Source organism: Hibiscus syriacus, unplaced genomic scaffold (assembly GCF_006381635.1).
Source record: "Hibiscus syriacus cultivar Baekdansim isolate YM2019G1 unplaced genomic scaffold, ASM638163v2 tig00003041_pilon, whole genome shotgun sequence".
Taxonomy (NCBI): domain Eukaryota; kingdom Viridiplantae; phylum Streptophyta; class Magnoliopsida; order Malvales; family Malvaceae; genus Hibiscus; species Hibiscus syriacus.
This window is the reverse complement of record NW_024061960.1, coordinates 5,682,025-5,695,909: the sequence shown is the minus strand read 5'-3', so window position 1 is coordinate 5,695,909 and position 13,885 is coordinate 5,682,025. Positions and strand designations below refer to the sequence as shown.

The 13,885-nt window shown below is 38.6% G+C and overlaps 1 pseudogene; it reads left to right on the top strand.

The window, feature by feature from the left end:
- Window positions 1-307: 307 nt before the first annotated feature.
- LOC120173484 lies at window positions 308-13,766 on the top strand (annotated as a pseudogene).
- Window positions 13,767-13,885: the final 119 nt, after the last annotated feature.

Genomic DNA, 13,885 nt, shown 5'->3' with positions numbered 1-13,885 from the left:
GACACAGTACCAATTTTGGGCGATGTAGGGGTGTTTATCCTTCCCCACACGTAACCGACTCCCGAACCTGTTTTAAATGAATCTTTGGTAACGTAGTTCAAATTTTTGTCTTATAAAACTATTTTTCTTAAAATTGTTTTTAAAAGACGTTTTTAGGTATTCGACCTACCTAACCCAAAGGTCGATGGCGACTCATTTTCAATTTAATTTTAATTAATTCATAATCACCAATTTTCTAAATTAAAGTCGTAATCGTTTTAAAAATAATATTTAATTGTTTTACAAAAAAATGGTTATGACAAAAACATTGGGGCTCTTATTTCCCAATCTAATCACATTCTATCCCTTTCTGATTCTAGGGTTTTTACCATGTCGTGGGTGGAGGAGATTGTGCTGCGCGATGTCACCAATGCGGGGCTCGTCATCAGCGACCGTATTGGCCGTGAAGTGGCGACCCAGTTGGACCTCGAGGAAGCCTTGGAAGCTTCCAGATACGCCAGTCATCCCTACTCCACTCACCCCAGAGAGGTAATTTTTTACCCCATAAAAACCATCTCTTTAGTATTTATCTCTGCTATTCAGTTAAAAATTGATGGGCAATTGGGGACTTTTGATTTCATTCACTTGTCTTCATGATTTTTTTTCTTTTTTTCTGTCCCAATATAATATGAAGTTGGCTTTATTGTCCTTCCATTTTTATGTTGAATTCCAGTGGTTGAAATATGTTTGGTATTATTATGTTCTTCTATGTAGGTGTTAAGCATTCATTGTAACTCCAATGTTTTTTTTATTTGTTTTGGTTTTTTCGCATTCAGTTAGTCAGCTCTCTTTTTGGAATGAATAAGAATCTCTTGGATTTAGAGAAATTACTTTTATATAGAGGCAAGAGTTTTTTTTTTTACATAATTTTGTAAATTGGAAATAAATTTGGAAACTTGTAAGCATTTAATGTCGGATGTGGTTTGCTAAAACGTGAGCCGTCTTTTGTTGTATTTATGGTTGTGGATATCTCTTAGCAAGATGTTGTTTCTTTGATCCAGGCTATATCTAAGTTAGCATTTGTGGATTAGGGTGTGCAGTCAATCTGGAAAAGCACTAAAAAGGAATTCATTAGGAAAATGGGCTGGGATGACTTAGATTTTGCCTGGTTGAAGGCAATAGGCAATGCGGTGCTGGAATTTTCTTGACAGTTAGTAATAATATATATCTGAGGAATGAGGGTTTTGTATTTTGAGAGTTGGTTTTACTCATATTTTTTCCTTCTGTCATTCTTGTTTTGTGCATATTCAGTTACACTCATTATGTTATCTACTTTTGGTGGCTATCTAGCCATTTATATGGGATGAATCTGGTTTATTGCCCCGTCGTGAATTGTCTATTTCCATTGTTATTTTTTTTTCTTAGACGCCACTTTTGAATGATGAGAACAGTATAGGTGAGCGATGGCGTGATTTTACAATCCTTTTCATTTTCATCATGTTCTAGGGTAGCAGCTTAAAGATTTTATTTAAGCTTTATTAATTTTTTATAAGAACAAGTCCTCATTAAAAAACCCCTTATTAACCATCAAGCACCAAACAACTCAATAGTCATTAGAAGGAGGAAAAGAGTGCCGATTTTTTTTTACCAAATATAAGATCTACAACCAAAACCAAAACAGATACATTACAAAGACCCCCATTAAAACACCCAAAACAACCCCCATCTCACCGAACCAAAACACCTCTCCTCACACTAATACATCTCTTAACATGCCTAGTTATAACATTGAAATGCAACACAGTCTTCTGAATATCTCTAACCAAATCAACATAGTGAACCGAGAAAGTCTCCGAATTGTTGATCCACTTCAAAGCAAGAGAGGAATCACTCTCTAAAATCAGACCCCCTTATCCCTCCACATTGAGTCAAAAAACAAGTCTAACCCTGCTTGGATCGCTAAAATCTCTGCAAGGATCAGGGGGCCTGGTCCGGACGCTCTTGAGAAAGAACCCAACCTCTTATTATCAACATCCCTGAGAACACCACCAATACCACTACACCTCCAGTCAAAATTAACAACCCGTCCACATTCATTTTAAAGAAACCCGAAGGGGGAGGACACCACTTTGGCTTAGACAAACCAAACTTTGAAGGGGAACGGTGCACATCAGCCAAGGTTAAGTCACCCACAAGGCAGTCAACATGGATAGGGAAATCATTGTTTTTAGCCAAGAACAAAGAAGCCACCCTATACCTTACCAAAAAGAAGAGATTAGCCTTATCCAGCCTGTCATTCTCGAACACTATATGATTCCTGCAATTCCAAACAATTCACAAACCAACACCCGATAGAAATTTCCAAATATCTGAATTCGGACTTAACTCCAACCATGATAGCAGAAAATCGCACCCAAATCTCCCAAAGCCCTTTACAAGAAAAGAACAAGTGACACACCGATTCCGGCTCCAAGCCATAAACATTGCATTGAGAATCCTCAATTCCTTGAACACCCCTACTCAATAAAACAAACTTAACAACCAACTTCTGGTGGATCACCTGCCAAAGAAAAACCTCCATTTTAGGAGGAACTAACCCACTCCAAACAATCTTAGACCATGACACATCTGGCTCAAACAAGCTAGAAGTTAAGCTAATGCATGATTTAACCGAAAACACACCCTCACCATTTCTTATCCAAACGAAACAATCTTCACCCTCCAAACCAGGACAAATATTATCCAACAACAACATCAGTTCCATCCATTGGTCAGTTTCACTATCAATCAAATTGCTCCTCAGATGAAAGTCCCAAACCCACCTCCCATTGCTAACACATCCATAATCGGCAAAGGCCCCATCCTTTTTAACCGACAAAGCAAACATCCTGGAAAATTTAGTCTTCAAAGGAATGTTGCATAACCAGCTTTCATGCCAAAACCTAATGGAATCTCTCTTTCCCACCCGGAGCATAAGGTGATTTCGAAAGCATAATCCAAAGGTGTCATTCGACCGATAGTTATTAATGACTCCTTTCTAAATCCAAGACGCACTGGGAGGTAAATTCTTGTCCAAAACAATAGATCTTCTATCAACATTATACTTGCAACAAAACATTTTCTTCCACCAAGAATCCTTATCACTCCCAAACTTGAATACCCATTTTCCCAAGAGAGCCCTATTCCTCAGATTTAAATCCGAGATACCCAAACCCCCAAAATCTTTCTTTTTACAAACAGTCGACCAATTAACTCAGTGGATCCTACTCTTCTGAACTGAGGACCCCCACAAAAAATTGGCCATTATAGATTCCAGCTTTCTCCGAACACCCACAAACATTTTAAAAAGAGACATATAATAATTAGGTAGTGCGTTCAAGACCGATTTGACTAGAACAACCCTTCCCGCAAGGGATAAAGACCCTATTTTCCACCCAGCAAGCTTTTGATAAAAATTATTCACTATCGATTCCCAAAGAGAAATAGAATTTTGCCTTGTGCCCAAAGGTAGCCCCAGATAATCCGTCGGAAAAGCGCACGTAAACACCCAGTAGAGCTTGCCAAATCCTCAACAATTTGATCTTTTATTTTAATACCAAATAGCATGCTCTTCAAAAGATTCAACTGCAAACCTGTACACAACTCAAAGACAACCAAAGCCCCCTTAATATTCTTCAATTGACCTTTTGAGGCTCTGCAAAAAAATATCAAATCATCTGCGAATTGTAAATGAGAAAGCATTAAAGACAAATTGTCGCAGACTATCTGAAAACCGTCGAACAACCCCAACTCAATTGCTTTAAAGAGCAAAGGTCACAAGAATCGAAATTGAAGTTGAAGTTAAGCACTCTAAGATCCAAGTCCGCCATCTTTGTTCGAACCCCATAAACTCCATTATTTTGATCAAGATGTCCCAATCCACAGTATCATATGCTTTCCGAAAATCCACTTTGAACACAATGCCTTTCCTCCCTTTCCTCCTCCAATAATCGATGCCTTCATTTGCTAAGAATGAGCAGTAGCAAATCTCTCCCTGGGATGAAAGCAAACTGTGAAGGGCCAATCAACACATGTATGCACATCCTTAATCTTCTTGATAAGACTTTAGACAAAATCTTATATAAACCCCCTACTAAACTAATGGGTCTATACTCTTCAATGCCAACTAGATTCGGCTTCTTGGGAATAAGTGTGATAAAAGAATGATTCACACCTTTCCCTAACTTCTTCCCATCATAGAAACCCTTTAAAAACTTCAGAATGTCTTCTTTCAAAACTGGCCAAAATTTCTTGAAAAAACCCATGTTCAATCCATCCGGGCCAGACGCCTTATTACTTTTCGATGACGCAATTGCCTCCAAAATTTCTTTCTCCGAGAAATTTCTTTCTAGAAGTACAACTTGATCCTCAGAAAGCCTTTTAAAATTCAGATCCAAATGCTCCACATCCACCGTAGGCTTCAAGTTATAGGTTGCCTTGAAAAATTCAAAAATGAATGACTTTATCTGTTTCGGATCCACAATCAATTTACCTCTCACATCCAAATATTTTAGTGCATTGATCCTCCCTCTATTTGTAGCACACTGGTGAAAATATCTAGAGTTCCGATCACCATCCTGAGTCCAATTCGCCCTTGATTTTTGGAACCAAATTAATTCATCTTTTTTATACAAGGACCATAACTCATTCTTATCTTTTGCAATGTCCACCATCAAAACCATTGAATTTCCTTGTTGTAGTAGTGTTTCCCGGTCAGAAATGGACTTCTCCAGGTTCTCTATCAATCTCGGTAATTGCAATAGGCTACTGTTAGACCACCTTTTGATCACTTCCTTTGATTCTTTAATTAATATTTCGATACCCTCCATTTCCCTTTCTTCAACTTTTTAATCTTCCTTTCAACCGTGCCTTTAAAACCCACCTCATCCATTATGTAATTAAAAAGTCTGAAAGGCTTCGGACCCCAATTTATCTTACTCGATTCCAATGCCACTGCATTGTGATCCGAAAGTGATTTTGCCAATAATACCTGTACAATGTCTGGGAATAGCCGTAAAAAAATGTTAGAAACTAAAAAACGATTCAATCTCACAAACGAAGGAACTTACCTATTGTTACACCATGTGAAACTCCCTCCAACCAACGGTAAATCCACTAAATTTGCTTGAAACACAAAATCCCTAAAGAGCCCAAGTGAATTCGAATTTTGTGATTTCCCAATCTTCTCATCCTGCGATAAATACGCATTGAAATCATCTCCTTCACACAAGGGACAGTCCAATGTACTAATGAAACTGAGCAATTCCTCTAAAAAAGCCTCCTTTTGCCGAGTCTACTGTAGGACCATACACATTTACAAAGCAGCAGTCCTCATTGCTTTCCTTGATTGTACCTTTAATCGCCACAAACCTAAATGATATTTTTTGCATCTAAGGTAAGAACCAATTTTCGTCCCCATAAACTTAGTATTCCTCCAGATGCTCCTTTTGACGGCGACACATCAAACCCTTTGAGGTACTTACCCCTTAACTTCCTTCTCACTGACGGTTTAACCAACTCCAATTTAGTTTCTTGCAGAAAGAGAATCAAAGGTTTCCTGTTAATTACCACCTTCCTAACTGCCCTTGCCTTTTCCTTCCTTCATAATCCCCTGATATTTCAAGTTACACATGAGACCCCTACCGTTTACAATACATTAAACACCTTATCCAGAGTTTTAGGATTAATTCCCACCCTCCTCACCCCTACTCGGATTCAATTCCGAAAACTTCTTAGCAAAGGCGATCTTCCCTCCCTTAAAGGTTATACCCAACATTTTACTAACCTGCCAGGTAGAAACAAGCTCCTCATTCTCTATCGAAACATCCAAGTAGAGAAACCCCTATCCGAGTCAACTCTATAATTTTTCTTACTTGACCTATTGTACACTCTATCACAGAAAACAATAGAAGCACTGTTCGATCGTCTTCGGTTCGTTGGCGGGGATGAAGAACACCTTCTGTTTAAATTTTTTTCTGTTGCAAAACCACTAAAACCAACATCAGAAGAACCATTCCCTCGTTCTGCTCTAGAACTCCTTGAGGCTCTACCTGAACCTCACTCTTATTTCCATAACCCATGTTTGTTAATTTTAAAGCTGGCCCAGACAGAATAATTCTTGAATTGGTAGAGATGGGCTCACTAAAATCTTCAGACTGGGCTTTTTCACTCCCCTCCAAATTATTTTTTCTCAACCCGAGCCCCGCAAAATCCCCTCTATAATTTATCCCATAATCTAGTGTATCTGACACCCCTTCTCTATTAGGTTGACCTTCTCTAACCTGCCGCATTAATTGCTGTCCCCCACATCCGCCAGATAAACTATCAACTCCACCCCTTCCAACCACGTGTCCACCCTACACCTAGAATCCTCAGCTAACATATCAGTTCTACCAACCACTTTTGTAGCCCGACCTTCTTACTCCTCCTCTGACGCTGCAACATCACTGTACACACTGTCGGCAGCCACCTCTGATGACATTGTTGTAATAACAGCCTGTTTTCTAAAAACCGACCCCAAATTTATTTTAACCTTAAAAGATCTCCCATATGATCCCAGCGTGATTGATTCCGGTACGTCGAAAGGGCTCACTAGAACATTTCCAATTTATATAAAAGGCAATCCACAAGTGTTGTTAAGCCAAATCACTCGTTGGATGAAATATTAAGGCTCTTACTGTGCGTATTGATTTGATGTATCCAGCATTTAGTTGGCCAAGTACATTTTTGTTATTCAATGGCTTGTGTGCATCATGATGGATGGATAGTCTCCACCTTTTCTCCACTTGAATCACAATTCCAGGAGCCTTTCTTTGTTCAGTTGAATCTAGGACCTGCATTCTTCACCCATAAAGAGATGGTTTTTAGAAACAAAGTATGTCTTTTTCTCTATTTTGTCCATTTATTTGATTTTTATTTACTTCACCTGCATCACCTCTTTACTTTTGATTAGGGATGGTCAATGTCCTGAATACAATGTGGAGGAACAAGCTATATGTGCTCTTGGCCTCGCTAAATGTAGATCTGGCATTTTTATTGAAGCTATACAGTATCTTTTAATATTAGCAACTCCTGTCGAGGTAAAAACTTGGCTTTTATATGCCTCTGGAAGTTTTTATATTACGAATGTCCTATTTATGATTCAAATATGGGATTGATAAGGTATCCTCTTTCTAAATGATTTCTGTGGACATGGATTTCTTCCTTTTGTGTTGTATCCAATGTTGGGAAGGGCATACGTGCAGTCTAGGTGTTTTGACCCCTGTATTGCCTGAGGTGCAATATGCAAAAATGCACTTGCCCGAGTAAGTAAGGTACATATACATAAATAATATCAAAGAATTTATTTATTATATGTAATAAAATAGGGTTTAGTAAAGTTCATTAAATGAATTGAAAAGATTGCTTCAAGTCTAATCCATTCCCTGATCTATTTAAAAAAAATCTGGCTTCTGGACCAAAGGCAAAGGAAAATGATTTTGTTATGAAGGAGAAAATAAGGGCAAGGCTTTCTGTTTTGAACACAAAATTAGAGTAATACTTGCTTTATTTTCTACTTACATACCAGCATTTGTCCTCCGTTTCATAAATGAAAAACGAGCAGAGTGCAAAGTAAGAGAAGAGGGAGAGTAGAAATTCAGTGAAAAAAAAGAAAATGGAGAGCTAACAAAAAAGAAGTATGAAACATGTTAAAATACATTTTCTAGAAGCTGTTTTATTGAAGATTCTTTTACCCTAATAAAATTTTGGTGGCTGTGGCTTTATTTCTTTTTTCAAGGAAAACCTTTTGATAGAATATAATGCCTTTTTCTATCTATTATGAGGATGTTGGTCCTTTTTTTTCCTTTAAATTTTATAATAAAACTGATAAAAACTATTAAAAGAGAAATATGTGAAGACTTTTTATTCAAGCACCCCATTTTTAGCAAGAGAAGTGTGAGACTTTTTATGTTTCTCTTACCAGACTTGCTTGTTATCAGTTGATTCTTGTAGGAGTATGCTGCGCTGGAGGGGGTGATAATACTGATCCTTATGCAGAAGTTACACTGCAGTCTTTGCCAGAGTATACAATACCTTCTGATGGAGTTACCATGACTTGTATCACTTGTACTGATAAGGGTCGTATTTTCATGGCTGGCCGAGATGGCCACATCTATGAGCTGCATTACACAGCTGGTTCAGGCTGGCATAAGCGTTGCCGTAAAGTTTGCCTCACTGCAGGTGTAGGGAGTGTTATTTCAAGGTGTGTTCTGCTACTTAAATTCTTTTGGCTCATGTGGTCATTTTGCTTTTTCTATAATTTTACCTACGCATTTAGTTCTCAATCTACATGATTTGCCCCCTTCTGATTATAAAATTGTGAGATAACCTCATAATGAGGACCTGAATACTTCTCGTTTGGCAAGTGTTTAAATATGCTTTCAAAGCAGAGATCTTTGTTGGTTTTCAGGTGGGTTATACCAAATGTGTTTAAGTTTGGAGCTGTAGACCCCATTGTTGAAATGGTTGTTGATAACGAAAGGCAGATTCTATATACAAGAACTGAAGATATGAAAATTCAAGTTTTTGTTAGGGGCCAAGTGGAGACAGTCCATTGAAGAAAGTGGCTGAAGAAAGGAATTTGTTAAATCAGAAAGTGGCTGAAGAAAGGAATTTGTTAAATCAGAAAGATGCACATCATGGAGGTAGACAAACAACAGCACCAAGAGGATCAAATCGATCAGAAAAACCATCTATTGTTTCAATTTCCCCTTTATCCATGCTAGAATCAAAGTGGCTTCATCTTGTTGCTATTTTATCAGATGGTAGAAGAATGTACCTTTCCACCTCCTTATCTAATGGAAGTAACAGTACTGTTGGAGGTTTGGGTGGATTTAACAATCATCACCACAGGCCAAGCTGTTTAAAAGTTGTAACCACTAGGCCTTCACCTCCTTTAGGTGTCAGCAGTGGACTTACCTTTGGCGCAATGTCATTGGCTGGTAGGACTCAGACTGAGGATCTTTCGCTGAAGGTTGGAACAGCATACTATTCTGCTGGAACTCTTGTTCTTTCTGATCCGTCACCACCAACCATGTCTTCTCTTCTCATTGTGAGCAGAGATTCAAGCTCACGGTCATCTGTGTCAGGTAGTTTAGGAGCAAGTGTTGGGAGTTCCCGAGCGTTACGAGAATCTGTATCTTCCTTGCCTGTTGAAGGGCGGATGCTCTTTGTGGCAGATGTTCCTCCCTTACCAGATGCAGCTGCCACTGTGCTATCACTGTATTCAGAGCTTGAATTTTTGTGATTTGAAAGCTCAGTTGAGTCCTGTGAAAAGGCATCCGGAAAGTTGTGGGCTAGGGGTGACCTTTCAACTCGACATATACTACCAAGGAGGAGAATTGTTGTTTTCAGTACCATGGGCATGATGGAAGTAGTTTTCAATCGCCCTGTTGATATTCTGAGAAGATTGTTAGAGTCGAACTCTCCAAGACCCATTTTAGAGGATTTCTTTAATCGTTTTGGTGCTGGTGAAGCAGCTGCAATGTGTTTGATGCTAGCTGCAAAGGTAGTTCATTCTGAAAATCTTATAAGCAATGTTGTTGCTGAAAAGGCAGCTGAAGCATTTGAGGACCCAAGAATTGTTGAAGTGCCACAAGTTTAAGGTACTAGTGGATTATCAAATACTAGAACAGCAGCTGGGGGTTTCAGCATGGGGCAGGTTATTCAGGAGGCCGAGCAAGTGTTCTCAGGTGCTCATGAAGGGCTCTGCCTGGCCTCATCAAGGTTTCTATTTCTTGTTTGTGAGCTCCCTGTTATGGTTGTGAAAGGTTGTTATGATGCAGCATCAGAAAATGGGTTGATTGCATCAGACTTTCTGTTGGGGGCTATGCAAGTCCTTGAGAGCAAGATTCGTGCTTTGGAGATGTTCTTAAGGTCTAGAAGGAACAAAAGAAGAGGGCTTTATGGATTTGTAGCTGGTTTAGGTGACATGACTGGTTCTATTCTGTATGGAACTGGTTCAGAATTAGGAACCAGTGATAGGAGCATGGTGAGAAACTTATTTGGTGCTTATTCCCGGAGTGTGGAGTCTAATGGTAGTGGAACATCAAATAAAAGACAGCAATTGCTGTATAGTCCTGCTGAATTGGCTGCAATGGAGGTGATGTGGAATTCCCTGATACATCCATTTATCATGTACTAGGCCCTGGGCCTCATATCTGTTTCTTACAAAAGTCTTGTGCTACAGGTTAGAGCAATGGAGTGCATCCGTCAGTTGCTTCTTAGGTCTGCTGATGCTCTGTTTTTACTACAGCTCGTTTCTCAGCATCATGTAACACACTTGGTCCAGGGATTCGATGCAAATATCCGCCAGGAATTGGTTCAGTTGACATTCCACCAACTTGTTTGTTCTGAGGGTGACTGCCTTGCTACAAGACTTATTTCTGCCTTGATGGAGGTAATTGAATCTTATATAAAGTATCATAGAAGTTCAGTATATGAGTTCTTTTCTTAATTCCCAAGATTTTCTTTTCTTCAAAGTGTATATTAGAGTTTCTGAAGGATTGTGCTAATAAATATTGTTCCAGTTGGCCCTGATGGCAGGGGAACCGTGGATGATATAAGTGGGAAATTGCGTGAGGGATGTCCAAGCTATTTCAAGGAGTCTGATTATAAGTTTTTCTTGGTTGTGGAATGTCTTGAAAGATCTGCTGTAACTCCGGATCCTGATGTGAAGGAAAATCTTGCCAGGGAGGCCTTTGAATTCCTAAGTAAAGTTCCAGAATCTGCTGATTTAAGAACTGTTTGCAAACGGTTTGAGGACTTAAGGTGATTTCATCATTCAATTAAGAGGCTAGAATATGATTTCTTTAACAAGATATTGTTTAAATTAGATTCTTGCATCTTTAACTTGAGACTTTGCTGCAGATTTTATGAAGCTGTAGTTTGCTTACCCCTACAGAAAGCTCAGGCACTTGATCCTGCAGGTGATGCTTTCAATGAGCAAATTGATCAAGCAATCAGAGAATAAGCAATTGCCCAGCGTGAACAGTGCTATGAGATAATTACTAGTGCTTTACGTTCTCTGAAAGTTGAGGTCTCACAGAGGGAATTTGGGTCTCCTGCTAGGCCTGCTGCAGTGCAATCTCTCCTTGATAATGCTTCACGGAGAAAATATATATGCCAGATTGTTCAGCTTAGTGTTGAATCACCTGACAGATTATTTCATGAGTTCTTCTATAGAACTATGATTGATTTATGTCTAGAGAATGAGCTGTTGGAATATGGAGGTACTGATTTGGTGCCTTTTCTGCAGACTGCTGGTTGTGAACCTGTACAAGAGGTGGTTTTATTTTATTTTATTTAGTTTTTGCTATGATCTTTTGTGTCTTATTTCAGAGTTGACTGTCAACCTGTGAACACAGTTTTCTTCAGAGCTTTGATGATGAATTGCTGCAATAACTTTTTTCCTTTTAACATTTCTATCATCTTCCATATAGGTTCAAACTCTATCTGCATTGACATCAGCAACCCCTTCAGTGGGTTCACCGGGAGCTCCTATTCATTCTAATCAAGCCAAATACTTTGATCTTTTGGCTCGTTATTATGTCTTGAAGCGACAGCATTTGCTTGCAGCTCATGTACTGTTGAGGCTGGCTGAAAGACACTAATCAATGGGAGCACTTCTCCTAGTCTTGAACAGAGGTAGACAGCTTTCATTTTTTCAATTTTTATACATATCTTATTAAACTTCTTGTGGGTTGTAAATCAGTAAATTCATCTCTATAAGCATGTTCTGATCTGATATCTGCTTGTATTGAAAATATGAAATGCGTTCTTATCCTTCAATCCATTTAACCTTTGATACTAGATTAAGGGGAAGAGCTGCTATTCAGCTTTTGGAGTGCTATGCACACAGATGACATGTAGTAATTAGTCAAATGCATCCAACATACAGTTTGTGGCTTTTCAACACTAGTTTTATAATTGATTTTGAAAGAACTTTTAATTGTGGCTGTAAGAGGGGAAAAAGAAATTCATTCCTTGTCAAAATGATTTGTCTAATAGTTGTTTTGATTGTCAATGTCAGGCGTCAATACCTAAGTAATGCAGTTTTCCAGGCTAAGAGTGCTAGTAACAATGATGGTCTGGTAGCTTCTAGCCGGGGTGCTTTTTACAGTGGACTGCTGGACTTACTCGAAGGGAAACTTGCTGTTCTTCGGTTTCAGATAAAAGTTAAAGAGGAACTGGAGGCAATTGCTACCAGGTTAGAATCTACACCTGGTACATCAGAATCTGTTCAAAATGGATCTGCTGCTGACAGCAGGTCTAATGGTGATGCCAATTTAGCAAATGCTGCACGAGAGAAGGTCAAGGAGTAATCTTCAGATTTGAAGAGCATTACTCAGTTGAATAATGAATATGCAGTTCCTTTCGAACTTTGGGAGGTATATGTTCAGGTTTTTAATTCTCTTTCTCCCTGTTCTTTTACTCTCAGTAGAGATTTTGTATATAAAAATAAAGGTGAAAAGAATATATTCATAAATAGATATATGCACACATATCTTGGGATCTGACAAGGAACAAATGAGTAACAAAATGAGGGGTGGATAGAGAATTATATCCATATAATAGTATTCTTCACTTATAATTAGATAAATTGAAATTTTCTTAAACTGAATTGTGTTTCGAAATGTTTTAGCATGTTGTCTGGAATTGTTTTACATGGCCTTTTTTAAGGTTAATTGGGTTTTTTTCTAGGATAATGCTTCCATGAGCTTAGCTCAATTGCTCGTTTTTCTAGTACTATTTCCCTTTAATCATGTGATAACTTCTGTTCCTACATTATTATTATTTATTAATGAGATTCTTTGCCTTTTCTTTTCTGCCTTTAGATATGCCTGGAAATGTTGTACTTCGCTAACTATTCAGGTGATGCTGATAGTAGCATTATCTGAGAAACCTGGGCTAGACTCGTCAATCAAGCTCTTTAAAGGGGTGGAGTTGCAAGGCTTGCTCTGTTTTGAAGCGGGTTGGTTCTAAAGTGTATCCTGGAGATGGAGCCGTTTTACCTCTGGACACACTATGCCTTCATCTAGAGAAAGGCTGCATTGGTATACCTTCCTCTTAGCTAGTTTCAATTTAGTTCTGTGAAAAGCAAGAATTTATTCGATTCTTATCACAATAGCTTTGTTGAATGGCAATCGGTCCTTGTTTTATCGAATACTTGTTTTTCTCTGGAACATATTTGACTCAGTAGTAGAGGGTGGAATCTGGAACTGAATCTATTGGGGATGAAGATGTGGCAAGAGCTCTTCTTGCTGCTTGCAAGGGTGCAGCCGAACCCACATTGAACACTTACGATAAATTATTATCAAATGGGGATATTTTGTCATCACCAAACTTCAGATTACGCCTTCTTCGATCTGTGCTAGTGGTACTTCGTGAATGGGCGTTGTCTGTATTTGCACAGAGAATGGGCACAACTGCTGCTGGCGCATCTTTAATATTAGGTGGAACATTCTCACCAGGAAAGACACTGGTTTTAAATCAAGGGGTTGGTGACAAGATCACGAGCGCAGCCAACAGGTCAGTTTGTTCATGTTCCGTTTAGTAGCATATATTTAGTTGGAGGTTTTAGAATTGAATTTTTGGGATTCTACAGGTACATGACAGAGGTGAGGAGATTAGCACTTCCACAGAGTCGGACTGAGACCATTTATCGAGGATTTAGAGAACTTGAAGAATCTTTAATTACCCCATTTTGAGGAGCCAAGTCAAAACTTTATTTTGTTGTATGAATTATAAACAAATTGTATTTCATTTCAATATTTTCTAGTTTTTAATGAAAAAAAAGTTGAATTCATTGGGTTAAGTTATTATTTCA